Source organism: Balaenoptera borealis (genome assembly GCF_965194805.1).
Source record: "Balaenoptera borealis genome assembly, chromosome: 1".
Lineage (NCBI taxonomy): Eukaryota > Metazoa > Chordata > Mammalia > Artiodactyla > Balaenopteridae > Balaenoptera > Balaenoptera borealis.
Genome location: NC_138860.1, coordinates 34,890,288 through 34,912,919, shown reverse-complemented (window position 1 = coordinate 34,912,919; position 22,632 = coordinate 34,890,288). Strand labels below are relative to the sequence as shown.

Below are 22,632 nucleotides of genomic sequence, written 5' to 3'. Positions count from 1 at the left end.
GGCATTATTAGCCAGGAAGTGTCACGGGCATTTCCTGGGGAAAACCTAATAGCACCATCTCATGTTAACTGGATGACACAGGATCTTTTCCCTAATTAATTATTCCTATTAGAACTGATCATAACCACATACTTGCGGCATGCTTTTTTGAGGGGATGCTTGGTAAAACTTAAGGTGGCATGAGAACTTAAGTCTGTTACTACTTAGAATTTAATTTTAATTTAAAAATTATATCCAGTGGAATTTTTAAATATTAAAAAGCATTAGCTTAATACACGTTTATGATCAAATGTAAACTATACAGAAATATACAGAGCAGAAAACAAAAGTCCCTCCTTTTCCCATCAGTGTTCTCCATAAATAACCACTGTTAACAGGTGCTTTCTGAGGTTTGATTCTCATTTTGGTATTTAAAATTTCTTTTAGGTAAAATTTTTAATTTTGGTAAAATACACATAATATTTACTATCTTAACCATCTTATTTATTTATTTTATTTTTTTGGCCGTGCTTCGCGGCTTGCGGGATCTCAGTTCCCCAACCAGGGAACCTCTGCCCCCTGAAATGGAAGCGTGGAGTCCTAAACACTGGACCGCCAGGGAAGTCCCTATCTTCACCATTTTAAAGTGTACAGCTCAGTAGTGTTAAGTATATTCACATGGTTATGCAACCAATCTTTAGAACTTTTTTATCTTGCAAAAAACAAACTGTACCTATTAAGCAACAACTTAACCATCCCTCCCCTCAGCCCCTGGATTTGATTTTTTGTTTCTGAGTTTGATTAGGTACCTCATATAAGTGGAATCATACAATATTTGTCTTTTTGTGACTGACTTATTTCACTTAGCATAATGTCCTCAAGTTTCATCCATGTAGTAGAATGTGTCAGGATTTCCTTCCTTTCTAAGGCTGAATAATATTGCATGTATATATACCACATTTTGTTTATACATTTAACTGTCGATAGACATTTGGGTTGCTTCCACTTTTTGACTTCTGTAAATAATGCTGCTGTGAATCTTCGAGACCCTGCTTTCAGTTCTTTTGAGTATATTCTCTGTAGATTTTTGAGTAACCATCATACTGTTTTCCACAGCGGTTTTACCATTTTACTTTCTCATCAACAGTGCACAAAGGTTGCAGTTTCTTCACATTCTTGGCAAAACAACTTTTTTTTTTTTTTAAGAGAAGTCTGTGACTTTATTGGCCGAGCAGGCTACTTGAAGGGGGTGAAGCCAGAGGAGTGACCCCGATGCCAGCCTGGCTGTGTAGGTGATTGAGAACTCAGGCTTGATTCCACCTGGTTGAAGGTCTTGACCTTGTAGACGCCCACCATGCTGTCCACCATCTCAGGCAGGATGATGATGTCCTGCAGGTGCGTCTTTACCACCTCAGGCGTCTCCTTGGGCAGTGCCTCCTTCTTGGCCTTGCACTGGCGCTTTAGCAGGGTGTGCTGCTTCCTTGGCAGTCCTGGTTCAGCAGTAGCTGGGTGCTGTACAGCTGTACCAGCTGCTCGTAGGACATGTCCTACAAGGTCCACGCTGCTGTAGGTGAAATTGCAAAAGGTCTGCTGCTTCTGCTCCATTTCTGCCATCTTGTCGATTCTTCAGAGAGGTAAAACTTCTGTTTTTGATAGCAGTCATCCTAATGGTTGTGAGGTTGTAGTTTTGATTTGTATTTCCATAATGATTAGTGATGTTGAGCATCTTTTCATATGTTTATTGGTCATTAGCTTGTCTTCTTTGGAGAAATGTCTATTCAAGTCCTCTGCCTATTTTTAAACAGTTTATTTTTTTGTTAATTTGAAGGAGTTCTTTACATATTCTGGCTTAAATAAATGATTTGCAAATATTTTCTCCCATTCTGTGGGTTGCCTTTTCATTCTGTTCGTTGTCTTTTGATACACAGAATTTTTAAATTTTGATGTAATCCAGTTTATCTGTGTTTGCTTTTGTTGCCTTTTTTTTTTTTTGGCCTTGCCGCAACTTGTGGGATCTTAGTTCCCCAACCAGGGATGGAACCCAGGCCCTTGGCAGTGAAAGTGCAGAGTCCTAACCACTGGACCGCCAGGAATCCCCAGCTGCTTTTTTAGTGTCATAGGTATTTTTATTTATTTATGCACACATACTCTTTGCAGTTCCGCTGTTATCAACAAAACTTGCACGTAGTTCCATGTTAAACAGCTATGATGTATTCCATTATATGAGTCTCTCAATTTAAGTAATCACACCCTATTGATGGGTATTTTAGGCTGTTTCTCATTTTTTACCATTAATGAACGTCTTCATGCCTGTTTTTGTCCACTTAACATTTTCTGAGATGAATTCTTAGAAGTGGAATTGCTAGATCAAAGGATATACACATTAAAAAAAAAATTCTATAGGTACTTCTAAATTGCCTTCCAAAGTACATGTGAGAAAATTGTCTTCCTCATACTAGGCAACCGTTAGGCAGCAGCTTTAATGAAAATCACAGGCTTATTGTGAGGATACTATGAAATAATAATTGCCAACATCCTAAGGATGCCAGAATACAAAAATGGAAAAAATTTGGCCTTTGATGACTTTTGAACCACTGAATTAACTCTGGAACTTCCCTACCACCTAACTTTTTATGTGAGAGAAGAAGATTCCTGATTGGATTTTCTGTTACTTACAACTAAAGCATTGTAACTGAGAACAGTGTCAGAATGGGGCCACTTGTCTTCAGTACCTCTTAAGCTTGGGATGGGATTAGTTGTTTAGGGAAGATTTGTTAAATGCCATAGTTAAGAAAGTTGGCAATTGAAGTGATAATCTTGGACTGTATGAGGGAATACAAATGAAGTGATGTGACTGATTTTATTCAATAAAACAGTAAACTTCCTTAGTTAAGAAAATAATTCCTGAGAAAGATGATCTTGGATCATCATTCTATGTCCATAGAAATTGCTGTCTCTGGAGTATTAACAGATTAGCCTCATCCCCAGGGCCATCTGAGTTTGCGATGTTTTGCAGGGCTGGGAAATTGCAGAGAGGAACTAGGGAGAATAAACAAATGAGTGCCTCCTTTTGATGGGCTGTTACTAAACCAGAGATGGTAGGAGTAGAGTGGGAAAGGGAGGATTTTCCCCAGAAAAGCATCTTTCTTTAGATCCTACACTTGATAAGGTACTCAGTTTGGGAAGTTGTTTCTTGTTTTTCACCAGTGTCAGTTTTTATTTGGATGTAAGATGTTAGACATAGTGAAGAATATAAAATTTAGTCCCTGGGCTTTCCTGGTGGCACAGTGGTTAGGAATCCGCCTGCCAATGCAGGCGACATGGGTTCCAGCCCTGGTCCAGGAAGATCCCACATGCCACAGAGCAGCTAAGCCTGTGCGCCACAACTACTGAGCCTGTGCTCTAGAGCCCATGAGCCACAACTACTGAAGCCCGCGCGCCTAGAGCCCGTGCTCCATAACGAGAGAAGCCACCACAGTGAGAAGCCTGCGCACTGCAACGAAGAGTAGCCCCTGCTTGCAACAACGAAGACCCAACTCGGCCATAACTAAATAAATAAATAAATTTACTAAAAAAAAAAAAAAAAGTTTAGTCCTTGTCTTTGGGGAATTGGGAAAGCAGCGAGGTACAGAAGGAAAGATGACCTTGGTAGTCCGCATACTCGGGTTTAAACGGCAACTTTAGAATTATCCAAACCTCTTAACCTCAGTTTCATAGGGCTGGTGGAATAATTTCATGAGATAATACATATAAAGTACCTATCAGGCCTCGGGAATGCTCAAAAAGTATTATTTGTCTCATTACAAATGAGGATAGATCTGTCGTTTAAAAGATTTATTTAGGAATGTGTGGGGAAAAGGTAAACTTGTTCCACATAGAATGAGATAGATCACAACTTCGGGAATCTGTTTTGTTCTTCATGGTTCAGTTTACTGAGGCATAATTTACAGATACTGAAAGTCATACTTCACACATGTGCACTTTGATGTCATTTGACAAATGTATAGTCATGTAACCTGTGCCACAGTCAAAACATAATACTGATATTTCCATGAACCACAGTGGTTGCCTCAGGCTCTTCACAGTCAATCCACTTCACTCACCCTAGCTCCTTGGCAACTACTGATCTGATTTCTGACTTTACAGTTTTGCCTTTTCCAGAATGTCATATAAATGGAATCATACAATGTATAGCCTTTTGTGTCTGGCTTCCTTCATATAATGCTTTTGAGATTCATACATGTTTCATTATCAGTGGTTTTTCCCTTTTTATTGCTAAGTATTCCATTGTGTGGATATACCACAATTTGTTCATCCATTACCTAGTTAATGGACATTTGGGTTGTTTCCAGTTTTTGGCAAGGGAGTGGTGTGACAGTCAAATGATAAGTGTATGTTTAACAAGAGACTGTCAGACTTTTGAAAGTGGCTATACCATTTTGCATTCCCATTAACAATGTATGTGAGTTCCAGTTGCTCTGCATCCTCACCGGCAATTGGTATTGTCAGATTTTATTTTCTCCATTCTAATAGGTGTATAATGGTATCTCATTGTTTTAATTTGCATTTTCCTAATATTGAATAATTTTGAGTACTACAGTCATTCTTTGGTATCCTTGGGGGATTGGTTTCTGGGTGGCTGCCCCCCATCTCCTCCCACAGGATACCAAAATCTGCAGATGCTTAAGTCCCTCATATAAAGTGGCGTAGTATTTGCATATAACCTATGCACATCCTCCCCATATACTTTGTCATCTCTAGATTACTTATAATACCTAATACAATGTAAATAGTTGTAAATACAATGTCAATGCTATGCAAATAGTTTCTGGTGTGGGAGCAAATTCAAGTTTTGCATTTTGGAACTTAACGTAATTTTATTTTTCTGAAAATTTGTTCTGCAGATATGGAACCCTCAGATGCAGAGGAGGGCCTACTGTCTTTTCATGTGCTTATTTGCCATCTGTATCTGTGATGAAGTGTCTCTTCAAAGCTTTTGCTGTTTTAAAAATTGGGCTGTTTTCCTCTTTTAGTGTTGGAGAGTTCTTTACATATTCTGCACAAAAAATTCCTTATCAGAGAGGGGTTTTACAAATATTTCTTCCCAGTCTGTGGCTATCTTTTCATTTCTCTGCAATGTCTTAAAGAGCACAAATTTTTCATTTTTTCAATTTTCAAGGTTTTCATTTATCCAAAAAATTTTTTTATGGTTTATGCTTTTTGTGTCATAAGGATTCTCTGCCAAACCAATGGTGACAAAGATTTTTCTGATTTTTCTTAGGTGATTTTTAGATTTTTTCTTAGGTGCACCTTTAGATCTATGATGCATTTTGTGTTAATTTTATAATACAGTGTGAGGTATAGATTGAGTTCATTTTTTGGCAGATGGATGACCAATATTCCAGGACCATTTGTTCAAAAGACTGTCATTTTCCATTGATTTACTTTAGCGCCTTTGTTGAAAATCATTTGACTGTATGTGTGGGTCACTTTTTCGGGGCTCTTGTTCCATTGCTCTGTAGGTCTGTATTTTAACCAATACCGCATTGACTTCACTATTATACCTTTATAATAAGCTTTGAAATCAGGTGGTGGGAATCAGCCAGCTTTGTTCTTTTAAAGTAGTTTGTTCCAGGGCCTTAGCTTTTCCATATAGATTTCAGAATCAGCTTGTCAGTTTCTACAAAAAATCTTCTGGGATTTTGGTTGAGATTACTTGATGATGTAAATAGTTTTGGGGAGAATTGACGTCTTAATATCATCTTCCATTGATGAACATGATATCTCTCCATTTATTTAGGTTTTCTTTTATTTCTCTCATCAGTGTTGTGCAGTTTTCAGCATAAAATTCTTGCACACATTTTGTTAGATTTATCCTTTCCTAAATATTTCATGGGTTTTTTTGTTTTTTGTTTTTTTAAATAAATTTATTTATTTATTTATTTATTTTTCGCTGTGTTGGGTCTTCGCTTCTGTGCAAGGGCTTTCTCCAGTTGCGGCGAGCGGGGGCCACTCTTCATCGTGGTGCGCGGGCCTCTCACTATCGTGGCCTCTCCCATTGTGGAGCACAGGCTCCAGATGCGCAGGCTCAGTAGTTGTGGCTCACGGGCCTAGCCTCTCCACGGCATGTGGGATCTTCCCGGACCAGGGCACGAACCCGTGTCCCCTGCATTGGCAGGCGGATTCCTAACCACTGCACCACCAGGGAAGCCCTATTTCATGTTTTCTGATGCTATTATAAAGTACAACTGAGTTTTATAAATTGACCTTGTATCCTGTGACCCTGCTAAACTCAATTATTAATACTAGTCTCTTTTTTGTGGATTGCTTGAGATTTTCTATATACATGATCATTTTGCCTGCAAATAAAAATGCAAGAAATAAAAATTCAAAGAAAAAGTTTTATTCCTTCCTTTCCAGACTAAGTGTTTTATTTCTTTTTCTTGCCTTTTTTCAATGGCTAGGGCCATTCTAGTATGAGTGGTAGGAGAAGACATCTTTGTCTTGTTCCTGATCTTAGCGAGAAAGTATACCATTAGTGAAAAAACATGCTATCAAGTATGATACAGTTGTAGGTTTTTGGTACATGTTCCTTTAGTTGGTTAAGTTCCCTCCAAATCTAATTTGCTTAGCGTTTTTTATCATGAATATGTGTTGAATTTCGTCACCATTTTTCTCTGCACCTATTGGGATGATCACATGGTTTTTCTGTTATTGTCTGATAAGGCAAATTGCATTAACTGGTTTTCTCTTTTATTAAAAAATTTATTTATTTATTTTCGGCTGTGTCAGGTCTTATTTGTGGCACGCGGGATCTTTCGTTGCCGTGCTCAGGCTCTTTGTTGCGGTGCACAGGCTTCTCTCTAGTTGTGATGCCCAGGCTCAGTAGTTGCAGCGTGTGGGCTTAGTTGCCCCACTGCATGTGGGATCTTAGTTCCCCGGCCAGGGATTGAACCTGAGTCCCCTGCACTGGAAGGCGGATTCTTAACCACTGGACCACCAGGGAAGTTCCTGCATTAACTGGTTTTCAATGTTGAACTAACCTTGCATTTCCGAGATAAACACCACTTAGTCATGGTGTATTATCTATTTAATATATTGTTAAATTCAATTTGCTTATGTGTTTAAGGTTTTTTGTATCTATGCTTACAAGGGATGTTGACCTGTAGTTTTTTGTGGTGTTTTTATCTGGTTTTAGCATGAGGGTAATAGTTTCAAAAAGTTGGGAAGTGTTTCCTCATCTTTTATTTTCTGGAAGAGTTGTATGGGATTCATATCATTACATCCTTAAATGTTTGGTATATTTTTACCTATGAAGCCACCTGACCTGGAAGGTTTCTGTAGCTTTGCCCCCAATTTGGAAATCTTTATCATGTGACCTATCCTAAGGAATTTACAAACTTGCTTAGGGCACTGTTACACATATAATCAACAGAGAAAATAGTACAAGGCACTATATAAATACTAAAGATTAACTGGCGTAATAAAAAAGAACAAAATAATGCCATTTGCAGTGACATGGATGGACCTAGAGATTGTCATATTGAGTGAAGTAAGTCAAAGACAATATGACAATGACAGCATGACAGTGATATCCTATATCATATGATACTGCTTATATGTGGCATCTAAAAAAATTCTACAAATGAACCTATTTACAAAACAAACTGAGTCACAGATGTAGAAAACAAACTTATGGTTACCAAGGGGGAAAGGGGAGGGAGGGATAAATTTGGAGATTGGGATTGACATATACACACTACTATGTATAAAATAGATAACTAATAAGAACCTACTGTATAGCGTAGGGAACTCTATTCAATACTCTGTAACGACCTATATGGAAATAGAATCTAAAAAAGAGTGGATATATGTACTGATATATGTATAACTGACATACTTTGCTGTACAGCAGAAACTAACACAGCATTGTAAATCAACTATACTCCAATAAAAAAAAGAAAAAAAAAAGATTAACTGGCATAAATGCGGAGGGTGGTCTGGGGCACACCATGAAAAAGAAAGACATCATCTGTATAATGAAAGTTGAAGTCCTTAGCCTGACTTTCAATGCTTTCTACAGTCTATCTATCTCTCAGGACTTCAGCCTTATCCCCCAGGACTCCTAGGACTCCTCTGTATTCAAAACCAATAACTTATTGTCCCCTAAGTTCACCTATCTCTACAGCTTGTTTTTATGATAGAAGGTTTTTACTACTAATTCAATTACTTTAATAGATCTAGGACTATTCAGGTTATCTACATTTATTGAGTGAGTTTTGAGAGGAAACTTTTTATAAAGGAATTTGTCCATTTTATGTAAACTATCAAACTGGCATAAAGTTGTTCATAATATTTCTTATTTTAATGCCTGTATGATCAGTAGAGATACCTTTTCTTTAATTCCTAATATTGGTATGATCAGTAGAGATACCTTTTCTTTAATTCCTAATATTGGTAATTTGTGTCGAAGTTTTTTCCTTGGTCAGAAATTTATCATTTTCATTGAACTTCTTAAAGAAACAGGTTTTCATTTCATTAATTTTTCTGTAATGTTTTACTATTTTCAATTTCATCAATTTCTGCTTTTTATTATTTTCTTTTGTCTGCTTGCTTTTGGGTTTAATTTGATATTTTCTAGTTTTTTAAGGTGGAAGTTTAGGTTATTGATATAAAAATATTGGTTACATTTTTAATATAAGCATTTCATCATGTCTCAGAAATTTTGATATATTGCATTTTTATTTTTATTAAGCTCAAAATCTTTTCAGTTTCCTTTTTAAATTCCTCTTTGATACATGAGTTATTTAGAAGTGTGTTGTTCACTTTCCAAATATTTGGGGATTTTCCAGTTATTTTTCTGTTATTGATTTCTAGTGTAATTCTGTGTGTACAGATAATATACTTTATATGATTTTAGTTATTTTAGGTTTGTTAAGTTTGTTTGATAGCCCACATGATCTGTCTTGGTGACTATTCCACATGCACTTATAAAATATGTGTGTTCTAGGGACTTCCCTGGTGGTCCAGTGGTTAAGACTCCACACTCCCAATGCAGAGGGCATGGGTTCAATCCCTGGTCGGGGAACTAAGATCCTGCATGCCTCATGGCACGGCCAAAAAAAATAAAATAAAAAATTTAAAAATCAAAAAACCCCCAAAAAACTTAAAAATAAATCTGCCATCTAGTGGGAGACAGAGCTTCATAAGTCTTTTGCATTTCTGTGTGTCTTGCAAGCAAGGTACTGATTGCCCTTTGTTTCTGACTGTCTTTTTCAAGGATGTTTATTTAGCAAACAGCCTTGGAAGATAGTATCTTTCTAGAGCAAGGAGCAGGCATGCTTACTGCCCACATAAAAAATTTAGTTCTCCAAGTTCAGGGTTTTTCTGCTACAACAAAGCACTATATGTCAGTGTCATGTGGCCCTAGTTGCATTGCTCTGTGCTAATTGAGATTTGGGGAACTGGTAGAAAAAACAAAAACTGATACTCTGGGTATTTCCATTGTTAGGAATAATAAGCTGCCCTTCTGTAACTCAAATGTCTCATGTCTTCTGCCAGCATCCATGAAACTGTGACAGGCCAACCTGTTAGCTTGCAAGTAGGGTAAAATTTCAGATACTTCACAGTTCTTGAATCCATCTTTCTTGTTTTTTATTAGTCCCATTTCTTCTTTTTATCTATTTTTCTGTCTTTTGGATTGTTTTTATTATGATTCCATTTTATTTGTCTATTGGCTTGTTAGCTATATACCTCATTTAAAAAGTTTTTTACATGATTCCCCTAAGGATTACAATATACATATTTGACTTATTATAGTTTACCTTCAATAGTATTTTACTGCTTCATGTATGGTGTTAGAACCTTATTCCTCACATTGTTCGTACTCTTTTGTCATACTTTTAGACGTGTTATAAATTCCTCAGTACGTTGTTGCTATCTTTGCTTTTGATAGTTAGTAACAAGATTCACAAATACCTACCTGAATATCTGGTTGGGAAGTCCCATCTTTTCTGTCTTATCAGTTTTTAACTTTTGGATTGGAAATAATTTTTCAGGTCATTTTTTTTTTAAGAGACGTGAGGGTTTTTTTTTTTTTTTTTTTTACCAGGTGGATCTTTTCCTGGCTTCAGCTTGAGATCTTTTCATACGTAACCTTCCCACCTCCTCTTAGAGGAAACCTGAGTGCTGAATCCATTTCTGTATAGGCTCCCTTTTAAAGTGTTGGCTAGTGTTGAGTGTCAAGGAGTTAGCAGCAGGAAAGGCTGGAGGGAAGGTCAATAAGGGCATTTCCTTTTCTCCTTTTCTTAATTTCCTTCAGACAGCTAAAGAAAAGAAAAGGTACTTTCTGCTACAGTCTTTATACCTTGTTTCAACTCTAGAGGGTTCCTTTTTCTATAGATTACATTGTTAAAAACAGTTTGATACGGCATTCAAGGATTTTTAAATTATTACCCATAATCATGGTTCCTTGTAATAACTGTTTCCTGCTGTCCTTCAGGCTTTGTGCATAACATTCCACTGAGTTGACAAATCATAATCTATGAAACATTTTTTTATGTAGTTTCAGCTTTTTCATTACTATAAATTATGCCACAGTGAACATCCTTTTGCATCTCTTTTGCACTTCATGAGGTATATTTCCATGAGTGGGTTTGTGTATTTGAAAACTACCAGCATTTATATAGGTAAATATATATATTTACCTATATAAATATATTTATATATATATTTATTATATATTACAAAAGTAGGTCAGAAAGAGGAAGAAACCTGGAAAATACATACCCTGGGGTTTGGGGATCTTATAACTTTCCCTAGAGAAAAGAAGGTGAAGAAATTGTATAGACTTGTTGAAGACAGGCTATTGCAAGGAAATTTTCAAAAATTTGGCTGTGGATCTCTACTGTTCTTTTTCCAGAGGTTAGTATTTGAGGTTTCAATACCTCTTGATTGGTTTTAAAAAAATTTTTTTATTGTGTAAAATACATATAAATTTTCTATATTAACCATTTTTTAAGTGTACAGGTCAGTATTTAATATCACCATCCATCTTCATAGCTCTTCTTTTCATCTTGTTAAACTAAAACCCTATGCTCATAATTCCCACAATCCTCTCATCTCCCCCACCCTGCCACCAACCCCTGGCAATCACAATTCTACTTTTTGTCTCTATGATTTAAGTACCTCATTTAAGTGGAATCATACAGTATTTGTCTTTTTATAACTGGCTATTTCACTTAGCATAATGTCCTCAAGGTTTATCCATGTTGTAGTATATGTTAAAATTTCTTTCCTTAAAGGCTAAAGAACATTCCATTGTGTATATATATATCTCACATTTTGCTTATCCATTCAGCCATCAACAGACACTTGGGTTGCTTCCGTGTTTTAGCTATTGTAAATAAAGTTCTGAACATGGGTGTACATATATCTCTTGGAGACCCTGATTTCAATTCTTTTGAGTATATATCCTCAGAAGTGGAATTGCTGGGGCATATGGTAAATCTGTCTTTGATTTTTTGAGGAACCACCATATTGTTTTTCACAGCAACCCTACCATTTTACATTCTCACCAACAGCATGCAACAATTGCAGATTCTCCACATCCTCGCCAACATCTGTTGTTTTGTTTTTTTGATAGTAGCCATCCTAATGGGTGTGAGGTGGTATCTTATTGTGGTTTTATTTTTTTTCTTTTTAAAATGTTTATTGTGGAAAATACATTTAACATGATATCTACCCTTTAACAAAATTGTAAGTGTACAATACTTTTTCCTTCTTTTTATCCTGGATGTATGTTAAATTTTATAGAGTGCTTTCTTTCATTAATGATTATATGAATTTTCTATCTTACAATACTGCAATAATTTACATTAATTGACATTGTGGTTTTGATTTACATTTCCCTAATGATTATTGATGCTTAGCATCTTTTCATTTGCTTATTTGTCATTTGTGTATCTTTGGAGAAATATCTATTCAAGTGTTTGCCCATTTTTTAATCAAATTGCTTTTTGAGTTTTAGGGATTCTCTATATATTCTAGATATTAATCCCTTATCACATATATGATTGGCAAATATTTTCTCCCATTCTGTGGGTTGCCTTTTTACTCTGGATGGTGTCTTTCAGTGCAGAGAATGTTTAAATTTTCACGAAGTCCAGTTTGCCTATTTTTTTCTTTTGTTGCCTGTGTCTTTCATGTCATATCCAGGAAATTATTGCCAAATTCAGTGTTGTGTAGCTTTAATTCTGTGTTTTTTCCTGAGTTTTATGGTTTTAGGTCCTACATTTAAGTCTTTGATTCATTGTATATGGTATTGGATAGGGTTTAGCTTCATTTTCTTTTGCATGTGAATATCCAGTTTTCCCAGCACTACTTTTTGAAGACTGTCCTTTCTCTATTGCATGGTTGTGGCACCCTCATCAAAAATAATTTCACCATGTGAAGATTTATTTCTGGGCTCTCTCTATTCTATTGGTCTATATATCTGTCTTTATTCCAGTACCACACTATTTGGAGCTTTGCAGTAAGTTTTGAAATCAGGAAGTGAGTCTTTCATCTTTGTTGTTCCTTTTCAAGATTGTTTTGGTTATTATTCAGAGTCCCTGGTTTTAGGATGGGTTTTGGGTTTTTTTTCTATTCCTGAAAAAAATATCAGGATTTTGATAAGAAATACATTACATTTGTTAGGAATCTATAGATCACTTTGGGTAGTCTTGACATCTGTGGGGTAGTACTGACAATACTAAGTCTTCCAATAAATGAGCATGGGATATTTCCATTTTTTAATGTCTTCTTTAATTTCTCTCAGCAATGATTTGTAGTTTTCATTGTACAAGTGTTTCAACTCCTTAGATAAGTTCATTCCTAAGTGTTTTATACTTTTTGATGTTATTGTAAATGGAATTGTTTTTGTAATTTCCTTTTCAGATTGTTTATTTTTGGTGATTATTAGTGATAGAAATATAACTGATTTTTGTATGTTGACTTTATATTCTGTTACTTTGCTGAATTAACATTTTAGTGTCACAATTTTTTGTAGACTAGGGTTTTCTCTATCAAAGATCGTATCTGTAAACGATGATAATTTTACTTCTTCTTTTCCATATTAGATGCCTTTTATTTCTCTTTCTTGTCTAATTGCTCTAGTTAGAACTACCAGTACTAAGTTGAATAAAAGTGAGGAAGGTTGACATCCTTGCCTTATACCTGATCTTAGAGGAAAGGCTTTCACATTTTTTTAAATTGAGGTATATTGGCTTACAATATTATATAAGTTTCAGGTGCACAGCACAGTGATTCACAATTTTTAAAGGTTATACTCCATTTATAGTTATTAAAAAATATTGGCCGTATTCCTTGTGCTGTACAATATATATTGTAACTTATTTATTTGATACATAATAGCTTGTACCTCTTAATCCCCTACCTCTATCCTGTCCCTCCCCTCTTCCCTCTCACCACTGGTAACTAGTTTGTTCTCTGTATCTGTGAGTCTGTTTCTTTTTTGTTATATTCACTAGTCGGCTTTACATTTTAGATTCTACATGTAAGTAACATACAGTATTTATCTTTCTGTGTCTGACTTATTTCACTTAGCATAATTCTCTCCAAGTCCATCCATGTTGCATATGGCAAAATTTTATTATTTTTTATGGCTGAACTGTATTCCTTTGTCTGTGTGTGTGTGTGTGTGTGTGTGTGTGTGTATTGCATCTTCTTTATCTATTCATCTGTTAATAGACACTTATTTTGCTTCTATATCTTGGCTATTGCAAATAATACTGCTATGAACATTGGGGTGCATATATCTTCGAATTAGTGTTTTCGTTTTCTTCAGATGTATACCCTGGAGTGGAATTGCTGGATCATATGGTAGTTCTATTTTTAGTTTCCTTTTTAATTAATTAGTTTAAAAATTTTTATTGAAGTATAGTTGATTTACAATGTTGTGTTAACTTCTGGTGTACAACCAAGTGATTCAGTTATTCATATATATTATTTTCCATTATGGTTTATTACAGGATATTGAATGTAGTTCCCTGTGCTATACTGTAGAACCTTGTTGTTTATCTATTTTATATATAGTAGTTTGTAACTGCTAATCCCAGACTCCTAATTTATCCCTCCCCCACCCTCTTTCCCCTTTGGTAACCATAAATTTGTTTTATATGTCTGTGAGTTATTTCTAGTTTTTTTGAGGAACCTCCATAACTGTTTTCCACAGTGGCTGCACCAATTTATATTCCCACCAACATTGTACAAGGATTCCCTTTTCTCCACATCCTTGCCAACCCTTATTATTTATGGTCTTTTTGATGATAGCCATTCTAACAGGTGTGAGGTGATATTGTTAATACCTCATTGTGGTTTTTTTTTTTGTTTTAAGTTATTTATTTATGGCTGTGTTGGGTCTTCGTTTCTGTGCGAGGGCTTTCCCTAGTTGTGGCAAGTGGGGGCCACTCTTCATCGCGGTGCGTGGGCCTCTCACTATTTCGGCCTCTCTTGTTGCGGAGCACAGGCTCCAGACGTGCAGGCTCAGTAATTGTGGCTCACGGGCCCAACTGCTCCGTGGCATGTGGGATCCTCCCAGACCAGGGCTCGAACCCGTGTCCCCTGCATTGGCAGGCAGATTGTCAACCACTGTGCCACCAGGGAAACCCCTAATAATTTTTAAAAAAATATATTAGTCTCTTAAATCATGTAGAATAAAAGTGGAGATAGAGACTGTTTTTAAAATAATTCTAGCTTTCATAATTACTTGTGTACATTTACCTTTGTTGAGATCTTTATTTCTTCATTTTTTTTTTTATTGGAGTATAGTTGCTTTACAGTGTTGTGTTAGTTTCTGCTGTACAGCAAAGTGAATCAGCCACACATATATGTATATCCCCTCTTCCTTGGATTTCCTTCCCATTTAGGTCACAGAGCATTGAGTAGAATTCCCCATGCTATACAGTGTGTTCTCATTAGTCCTTCATACTGTTTTGAGTTACTGTCTAGTGTCCTTTCATTTCACCCTTGAGCATTTCTTGCAGGGCAGGCTTAGTGGTAATAAACTTTTTCAGCTTGTTTATCTGAGAATGTCTTAATTTCTCCCTCAGTCTTGAAGGATACTTTTGTGAGATACAGGATTATCAGTTGAAAGTTTTTTTCTTTTAGCACTTTGAATGTATCAGCTGCACTGCTTTCTGGCTTCCAGAGTTTCTGATAAGAAATCCGATTGTCTTATTGAGGATCTCTTGTATGTGACAAGTCACTTTTCTCTTGCTGCTTTCAAGATTCTTTATCTTTGGTTTTCGAACATTTTATTATAAGTGGGTCTCTTTGAGTTCATCTTACTTGGAGTTTGTTGAGCTTCTTGGATGTTTATTTTCATGTCTTTCATCAAATTTGGTAAGTTTTCAGCCATCTTTTCTTCAAATATTCTCTCTGCCCCTTTCTCTCTTCTCCTTCTGGGATTCCCACAGTGTATATGTTGGTCCACTTGATGGTGTGCCACAGGTCCCTTAGCTCTGTTTACTTTTCTTCCATCTTTTTTCTTTATGTTCTTCAGACTCAGTAATTCCTATTGTCCTATCTTCTTCAGGTTTCCCTATTCTTTCTTCTGGCAGCTCAATTCTGCCTTTGAATCCCTCTACTGAATTTTTCTTTTCAGTTATACATTTTTTTGCCTGTGTTGGGTCTTCGTTGCTGCGCATGGGCTTTCTCTAGTTGTGGCGAGCAAGGGCTACTCTTTGTTGCAGTGTGTGCAGGCTTCACTGAGGTGGCTTCCCTTGTTGCAGAGCATGGGCTCCAGGCATGTGGGCTTCAGTAGTTGCGGCACGGGCTCTAGAGTGCAGGCTCAGTAGTTGTGGCACATGGGCTTAGTTGCTCCGTGGCACGTGGGATCTTCCCAGACCAGGGGTCGAACCCGTGTCCCCTACATTGGCAGGAGGATTCTTAACCACTGCGCCACCAGGGAAGTCCCTCAGTTATACTTTTTAGCTCCAGAATTTTTTTAGTTTCTTTTTAGATTTCCTATATCATTTTCTTGACTTTCTCCACATCTTCCTTAGTTTTTGAGCATTGTTAAGATGATATGTTAGACTTTGTCTAGCAGATCTGCAATCAGGTCTTTCTCAGGGACAGTTTCTATTGGTTTAGTTTTTTCCTTTGAATGGGCAATATTTTCCTGTTTCTTTGTGTGTCTTGTGATTTTTTTGCTGAAAACTGGACATTTGAATCTAATAATGTTATCTCTGGAAATCAGATTCTCCCCCTTATCTGAGGTTTTTTGTTATTATTATTATTATTTTATTGTTATGGGTTGTCTCTGTACCAAGGATCAGCTGGAGGTTTAAACTTAGGTCTTCTCAGTTCTTTTTTGAGCCTGAGCACTTTCTAATTTTCCCCATATATGTAGTTGGTTTTGAATGTCATAGTCTTTTAATGTCTGGCTGCCAACATGGGAAAAAAGAGAAAAATGAAAGGGAGGGAGAAAAGGGCACTGGCACGTTAAATCCCCTGTAAGTTCACTTCAGTTGTAGGGGAAGTGGCTTGCAACAATGGGTGGAGGTGCAACAACAATGGCACCTCCTCTTTGCACCTCTGTGATCAGAAGCAGCCATCACCAATTAGAATCCAACTTTCCAGTATTTGGAGAACAAGGTCCTTTTTACCCATCCCGGATGTGTGCAAGCTGCTCCAGGAACATATGCACAGCTGCCTGCCATGTGGATGGGGATGGGGAATAGTACTGTGCTAAGAGCTGAAACTGACCACAATCAACCATAGTTTACATTCCATATAGAAAACACACATGAAACTAATATAATTTTTTTAACATCTTTATTGGAGTATAATTGCTTTACAATGTTGTGTTAGTTTCTGCTGTTTAACAAAGTGAATCAGCTATATGCATACGTATATCCCCATATCCCCTCCCTCTTGCGTCTCCCTCCCACCCTCCTTATCCCACCCCTCTAGATGGTCACAAAGCACCAAGCTGATTTCCCTGTGCTATGCAGCTGCTTCCCACTAGCTATCTATTTTACATTTGGTAGTGTATATATGTCAGTGTTACTCTCTCACTTCGTCCCAGCTTACCCTTCCCCCTCCCCGTGTCCTCAAGTCCATTCTCTACGTCTATGTGTTTATTCCTGTCCTGCCCCTAGGTTCATCAGAACCAATTTTTTTTTTTAGATTCCATATATATGTGTTAGCATATGGTATTTGTTTTTCTCTTTCTGACTTACTTCACTCTGTATGACAGACTCTAGGTCCATCCACCTCACTACCAATAACTCAATTTTGTTTCTTTTTATGGCTGAGTAATATTCCATTGTATATATGTGCCACATCTTCTTTATCCATTCTTCTGTCAATGGACACTTAGGTTGCATCCATGTCCTGGCTATTGTAAATAGTGCTGCAGTGAACACTGTGGTACATGACTCTTTTTGGCTTTCTCAGGGTATATGCCCAGTAGTGGGATAGCTGGATCATATGGTAATTCTATTTTTAGTTTTTTAAGGAACCTCCATACTCTTCTCCTTAGTGGCTGTATCAATTTACATTCCCACCAACAGTGCAAGAGCGTTCTCTTTTCTCCACACCCTCTCCAGCAATTATTGTTTGTCGATTTTTTGATGAGGGCCATTCTGACCAGTGTGAGGTGATACCTCATTGTGGTTTTGATTTGCATTTCTGTAATGATTAGTGATGTTGAGCATCTATTCATGTGTTTGTTGGCAATCTGTATATCCTCTTTGGAGAAATATGTATTTAGGTCTTCTGCCCATTTTTGGATTGGGTTGTTTGTTTTTTTGATATTGAGCTGCATGAGCTGCTTGTATATTTTGGAGATTAATCCTTTGTCAGTTGCTTCATTTGCAAATATTTTCTCCCATTCTGAGGGTTGTCTTTTCATCTTTTTTTATGGTTTTGTTTGCTGTGCAAAAGCTTTTAAGTTTCCTTAGGTCCCATTTGTTTATTTTTGTTTTTATTTCCATTTCTCAAGGAGGTGGGTCAAAAAGGATCTTGCTGTGATTTATGTCATAGGGTGTTCTGCCTGTGTTTTCCTCTAACAGTTTTATATTGTCTGGCCTTACATTTAGGTCTTTAATCCGTTTTGAGTTTATTTGTGTGTATGGTGTTAGGAAGTGTTCTAATTTCATTCTCTTACATGTAGCTGTCCAGTTTTCCCAGAATCACTGATTGAACAGGCTGTCTTTTCTCCATTTTATACTCTTGCCTCGTTTATCAAAGATAAAGTGACCATATGTGCATGGGTTTATCTCTGGGCTTTCTATCCTGTTCCATTAATCAATATTTCTGTTTTTGTGCCAGTACCATACTGTCTTGATTACTGTAGCTTTGTAGTATAGTCTGAAGTCCAGGAGCCTGATTCCTCCAGCTCTGTCTTTCTTTCTCAAGATAGCTTTGGCTATTTGGGGTCTTTTGTGTTTCCATACAAATTGTGAAATTTTTGTTCTACTTCTGTGAAAAATGCCATTGGTAGTTTGATAGGGATTGCATTGAATCTGTAGATTGCTTTGGGTAGTATAGTCATTTTCACAATATTGATTCTTCCAATCCAAGAACATGGTATATCTCTCCATCTGTTTGTAACATTTTAAATTTCTTTCATCAGTGCCTTATAGTTTTCTGCATACAGGTCTTTTGTCTCCTTAGGTAGGTTTATTCCTAGGTATTTTATTCTTTTTGTTGCAATGGTAAATGGGAGTGTTTCCTTAATTTCTCTTTCAGATTTCTCTTACAGCAATGCAAGAGATTTCTGTGCACTAATTTTGTATCCTGCTACTCTACCAAATTCATTCATTAGCTCTAGTAGTTATCTGGTAGCATCTTTAGGATTCTCTATGTATAGTATCATGTCATCTGCAAACAGTGACAGTTTTACTTCTTTTCTGATTTGGATTCCTTTTATTTCTTTTTCTTCTCTGATTGCTGTGGCTAAGACTTCCAAAACTATGTTGAATAATAGTGATGAGAGTGGACAACCTTGTCTTGTTCCTGATCTTAGTGGAAATGGTTTCAGTTTTTCAACATTGAGAACAATGTTGGCTGTGGGTTTGTCATATATGGCCTTTATTATGTTGAGGTAAGTTCCCTCTATGCCTGCTTTCTAGAGGGTTTTTATCATAAATGGGTGTTGAATTTTGTCAAAAGCTTTTTCTGCATCTATTGAGATGATCATATGGTTTTTCTCCTTCAATTTGTTAATATGGTGTATCACATTGATTGATTTGCATATATTGAAGAAACCTTGCATTCCTGGGATAAACCCCACTTGATCATGGTGTATGATCCTTTTAATGTGCTGTTGGATTCTGTTTGCTAATATTTTGTTGAGGATTTTTGCATCTATGTTCATCAATGATATTGACCTGTAGTTTTCTTTTTTTGTGACCTCCTTGTCTGGTTTTGGTATCAGGGTGATGGTGGCCTTGTAGAATGAGTTTGGGAGTGTTCCTCCCTCTGCTATATTTTGGAAGCATTTGTGAAGGATAGGTGTTAGCTCTTCTCTAAATGTTTGATAGAATTCACCTGTGAAGCCATCTGGTCCTAGGCTTTTGTTTGTTGGAAGATTTTTAATCACAGTCTCAATTTCAGTGCTTGTGATTTGTCTGTTTATATTTTCTATTTCTTCCTGGTTCAGTCTCAGAAGGTTGTGCTTTTCTAAGAATATGTCCATTTCTTCCAGGTTGTCCATTTTATTGGCATAGAGTTGCTTGTAGTAATCTCTCATGATCCTTTGTATTTCTGCAGTGTCAGTTGTTACTTCTCCTTTTTCATTTCTAATTCTGTTGATTCGAGTCTTCTCCCTTTTTTTCTTGATGAGTCTGGCTAATGGTTTATCAATTTTGTTTATCTTCTCAGAGAGCTAGCTTTTAGTTTTATTGATCTTTGCTTTCAAAGCAAAATGAAAGTTTTCATTTCATTTCTTTTTCATTTATTTCTGATCTGATCTGATCTTCATGATTTCTTTCCTTCTGCTAACTTTGGGGGTTTTTTTGTTATTGTTCTTCTTCTTTCTCTACTTGCTTTAGGTGTAAGGTTAGGTTGTTTATTTGAGGTTTTTCTTGTTTCTTGAGGTAGGCTTGTGTTGCTATAAACTTCCCTCTTAGAACTGCTTTTGCTGCATCCCATAGGTTTTGGGTCGTCGTGTTTTCATTGTCATTTGTTTCTAGGTATTTTTTGATTTCCTCTTTGATTTCTTTAGTGATCTCTTGGTTACTTAGTAGCATATTGTTTAGCCTCCATGTGTTTGTATTTTTTTACAGTTTTTTCCTGTAATTGATATCTAGTCTCATAGCATTGTGGTCAGAAAAGATGCTTGATACGATTTCAATTTTCTTAAATTTACCAAGGCTTGATTTGTGACCCAAGATATGGTCTATCCTGGAGAATGTTCCATGAGCACTTGAGAAGAAAGTGTATTCTGTTGTTTTTGGATGGAATGTCCTATAAATATCAGTTAAGTCCATCTTGTTTAATATGTCATTTAAAGCTTGTGTTTCCTTATTTATTTTCATTTTGGATGATCTGTCCATTGGTGAAAGTGGGGTATTAAAGTCCCCTACTATTATGTGTTACTGTCGATTTCTCTTTTTATGGCTGTTAGCGTTTGCCTTATGTATTGAAGTGCTCCTATATTGGGTGCATAAATGTTTACAGTTGTTATATCTTCTTCTTGGATTGATCCCTTGATCATTACATAGTGTCCTTCTTTGTCTCTTGTAATAGTCTTTATTTTAAAGTCTATTTTTTCTGATATGAGAATTGTTACTCCAGCTTTCTTTTGATTTCCATTTTCATGGAATATCTTTTTCCATCCCCTCACTTTCAGTGTGTATGTGTCCCTAAGTCTGAAGTGGGTCTCTTGTAGACAGCATATATACGGGTCTTGTTTTTCTATCCATTCAGCCAGTCTATGTCTTTTGGTGGGAGCATTCAATCCATTTACATTTAAGGTAATTTCGATATGTATGTTCCTATTACCATTTTATTAATTGTTTTTGGTTTGTTTTTGTAGGTCTTTACCTTCTCTTGTGTTTCCTGCCTAGAGAAGTACCTTTAGCATTTGTTGTAAAGTGGGTTTGGTGGTGCTGAATTCTCTTTACTTTTGCTTATCTGTAAAGGTTTTAATTTCTCCATTGAATCTGAATGAGATCCTTGCTGGTTAGAGTAATCTTGGTTGTAGGTTCTTCCCTTTCATCACTTTAAATATGTCCTGCCACTCCCTTCTGGCTTGCAGAGTTTCTGCTGAAAGATCTGCTCTTAGCCTTATGGGAATTCCCTTGTATTTTGTTTGTTGCTTTTCCCTTGATGCTTTTAATATTTTTTCTTTGTATTTAATTTTTGATAGTTTGATTAATACATGTCTCGGTGTGTTTCTCTTTGGGTTTATCCTGTATGGTACTCTCTGCACTTCCTGGACTTGACTATTTCCTTCCCATGTTAGGGAAGTTTTTGACTATAATCTCTTCAAATATTTTCTCAGACCCTTTCTTTTTCTCCTCTTCTTCTGGGAGCACTATAATTCAAATGTTGGTGCATTTAATGTTGTCCCAGAGGTCTCTGAGACTGTCCTCAATTCTTTGCATTCTTTTTTCTTTATTTTGCTCCCTGGCAGTTATTTCCACCAGTTTATCTTCCAGCTCACTTATCCATTCTTCTGCCTCAGTTATTCTGCTATTGATTCCTTCTAGAGTATTTTTTACATCAGTAATTGTGTTGTTCATCACTGTTTGTTTGCTCTTTAGTTCTTCTAGATCCTTGTTAAATGTTTCTTACATTTTCTCCATTCTGTTTCCAAGACTTTTGATCATCTTTCCTATCTTTACTCTGAATTCTTTTTCAGGTAGGTTGCTTATTTCATCTTCATTTATTTGGTGTTGTAGATTTTCCCCTTGCTCCTTCATCTGTAACATATTTTTTTTGTCATTTCCTTTCTTTTTTTTTTTTTTGTTTTGATAGGTTGTGCTGTATTCCTGTCTTACTGGTTGTTTGGCCTGAGAAGTCCAGCACTAGAGTTTGCAGGCAGCTGGACAGAGCCAGGTCTTGGTGCTGAGATGATGACCTCTGGGAGGCCTCACTCCAATTAATATTCCCTGAGGTCTGAGGTTCTCTGTTAGTCCAGTGGTCTGGACTCAGAGCTCCCACCACAGGAGCTCAGGCCCAACCTCTGGCCTGGGAACCAAGATCTCGCAAGCTTCATGGCAAGGTAAAAAAAAAAAAAAAAAAGAAAGGAAAAAGAAAAAAAAAGGAGCAGTACAATATCAAAGAATAAAAAACAAAATAAAATTTGAAAGACAAAAAATATATTAGGAAAAATAAAACTATAATGGAAACAACTGCAACAAGGTAAAATAAAACCACAACAGAAAAAGGAAAAAGGGGTGGTGGTGGAACAAGCGAAAAGGAGAGAACAATAACAAAGTATAAAGAATAAAATAAAATTAGAAAAATAACACATTTTTAAGGAAAATTTAAAATATAAAAGAATGAACAACAATGAATCAACAGGGTAAAACAGAACCCCAATCTAAAAGAGGAAAAAAGAAAAAAAAAATAAAATAAAAGCCTTGGCTATGGGGGTGGAGTTTAGGCAAGGGTGGAACTTTGGCAGGGGCAGTGGGG

The 22,632-nt window shown here is 36.4% G+C and overlaps 1 protein-coding gene and 1 pseudogene across 5 annotated transcripts in view; one reads left to right on the top strand and one right to left on the bottom strand.

Moving 5' to 3' along the window:
* SNRPE (small nuclear ribonucleoprotein polypeptide E) overlaps window positions 1-1,241 on the top strand; it is an 8,323-nt gene extending 7,082 nt beyond the window's left edge. For all 4 annotated transcript variants that reach the window (XM_082397106.1, XM_082397105.1, XM_082397107.1 and 1 more), the window contains one exon: window positions 1,127-1,241. The gene's annotated coding sequence lies outside the window, so the exon portion shown is untranslated. The remainder of the gene's footprint in view (window positions 1-1,126) is intronic.
* Window positions 1,125-22,632, bottom strand: LOC309631081 (small ribosomal subunit protein uS19 pseudogene; annotated as a pseudogene). The gene has a single exon. The product of its transcript is annotated as a small ribosomal subunit protein uS19 pseudogene (transcript).